Source organism: Quercus suber, unplaced genomic scaffold, assembly GCF_002906115.3.
Source record: "Quercus suber isolate HL8 unplaced genomic scaffold, Cork oak 2.0 scaffold_1061, whole genome shotgun sequence".
In the NCBI taxonomy this organism is placed as follows: domain Eukaryota; kingdom Viridiplantae; phylum Streptophyta; class Magnoliopsida; order Fagales; family Fagaceae; genus Quercus; species Quercus suber.
The window spans coordinates 38445-41029 of record NW_027070469.1 but is presented as its reverse complement, the minus strand read 5'-3'; positions in this window follow the sequence as shown (position 1 = coordinate 41029).

Below are 2585 nucleotides of genomic sequence, written 5' to 3'. Positions count from 1 at the left end.
TTAGTCTATTATGATGATTTTTTCATGGTTGTTTTGTATAGGCTTTAATTCTTTCTTTCTTTTTTTTTTGATTGGACCACATTTGGGTTGTGGATTAGGCCCAAAACTAACTTGCTTGGACGGGCCTACAAGACCTGTCAAGGTGGGTTTGGGCCCCGCAAAAAAAAAAAAAAACCTATTTATTACACAGGCCGGGTTTGGGCATAAAGAAACCTAACCTAAACTCGACCTGTTGCCATTCCTAGTTGGTTCTCTATTATTTAGGAGATTAAGTTAGTTATTATTTGGATATTATTTAGCCAATTGCTATGGCTATTTGAATTATCTAGTAATCATTTGTACCCTCGATTTCTTTTCGCGATAATATTTTCTAAAAAATGAGTTATTTTTTAAAAAGTATTTTTTATAAAAATCTCTCGTTTTCCAATGTTTGGAAGCAACCTTAAATGAGTAACTTCTCTTATTTAGCTTATTATGAGATAAAGTTTTTTTTCAAAAAAATTAGTGCAAAACAATCTCTAACAATAAGTCATACTTTCTCTATTGACCAGAGATAGTTTTCCTTTAAGTTATTGTTTCTAATACTACCAAACATTTAAAAAAAAAAAAAAAAAAAAAAAAAAAAAAAAAAAAAAACCTATCTTTACACGAGCTTTCCAACAAAACATATACGGTAAAAAAAGAAGTAGAAGAACAAGAAGAAATTAATCTTAATTACCTTCCTTTCTCCCACATCCAGGAGGTTGGTTGCTTCAGATACAACCCTTTTTTTTTTTTTTTGCTAAGAGCCAAATTATCTTTTATAAGTGTTATTTACCTAGACTTATCACATTTACCTTCTTAAGCAGTTCACTGTGGTATTACTGTAGACATATAAGTTATAAGAGCATTCACAATAATGTTGCTAAAAAATATAGTTTTTAACAACTCAAAACACTATTTTATCTATTTTAACACCTCACTTTATAATATACCCAACATCAAAGGTTTTATTTTAACATTCAACACATTAAAATAATATAAACAATACAATAAAATAATACATCTAACACAATAAACAACAACTACAACCATCAACACATTAAAAAACTATTTTTTTAGCACCCCACATTAAAAAATTATTTTTTGTTTTGAGTTTTGAGCTACACTGAGCTGCTATCTCTAGCAGCTCACTGTGGCTCAAATTTTTATTTATTTTTTTTTAACTTTGGCTTCTTTACTGTAGAAGTTGTTTTTAGGTATTAGTAGCTAAATTGACCTTTTAGTTAACTCAGCAACCTTATTGCATATGCACTAAGCGCTTTGTTGGCTACAAATGACATAAAACACACCAACTTTGGAAGTCACCTGGCTAAACTAAGTTGTACATTGCTAAAGCCAAGCTACATATTGTATAATCTAATTATGTGTACTTATTATACGTATTAGCTTATTTGCAAATTTGGTAAAGCTTTTTGTCCTCGAAAAAGCGATCTAGGAATTAAACTCCTAGTCTAAATAAAAAATTAATTAATATAATAACTTGATGAAAAAGAGTAATCATCACAAAGCAAATAGTATAAATTGAAATTTTCGTGCGTATTAAAAAAAAATATGCTTGCATGTGTGAATGCACGTTGTGTAGAATTAGACAGTTGAAATGAAGACTATAAATACGTGCTGGTTGGAAGGTGGTGATGATTAAATTCTTTAGAATCAGCTTGGGACACTTGGCCATACAAGGATGAATCTTCAGTTAATTGACTCTTGCAGCACAGTTGGGATACCCAAATCTGGAAAATTTTCCATTTTTGTTCGAATCGCAGATAATTTAACAAATCGATCCCCTATTTCAGAAAACATAAAAGAAAAGAGAAAGCCCTTAAATGCGTCGAGTATAATATTTTGCCAAAGATGGACATTTGTAACATTTTTAAAATACGAACAAGCCTCACCCTCTCCCCCAAATCACTCTGTCATGGGCTTCTATAGTTATAGTAGCGACACGTATTTTTCAAATAAACAATTATGACAACAAAACAATTATCGTGGGTTCCTTACAGTGAAAATCTCAGCACGAAAATTGAATTATAATTTGATTGATACAAGACTCTACTCTGAAAAGAGTCTAGGTCTCAACCGATGTTGGAAAAATAATATGAAGTGAATAAAAAAGTTGACTTTTAATGTGTCCACTTAAACATGATATTAAAATGGTGAGAATCCTCAAGTCTCACCTTGAAAATGATAGAGAATATGAGTTTATATGCTCATGGGTTGAACATTGAATTGGGTTTTAGTCATGTGTGGATTGGAACCTCTTATTCAAATAATAATAATATTTTATTATTTTATTTTCTGAGTCAGTAAGTCTGTATACAACAATTATTAATTGAAGCAGTGTGTCTGTTCAGTAATGTATATTTTCATAGACTCTCATTCATGAAATTTTTTTTTTTTTTTTTTGAAAAACTCTCCCAGAGAGAAAATATTTTTTTGTGCATTTATTTGAGTCAAAGAGAGAGAAAGAGACATAGTGTAGTTCATGGAACACGGATCTTGTGTGCATCTTCACCGTGTTATAGATCATTTTATCCTAGGAGGCA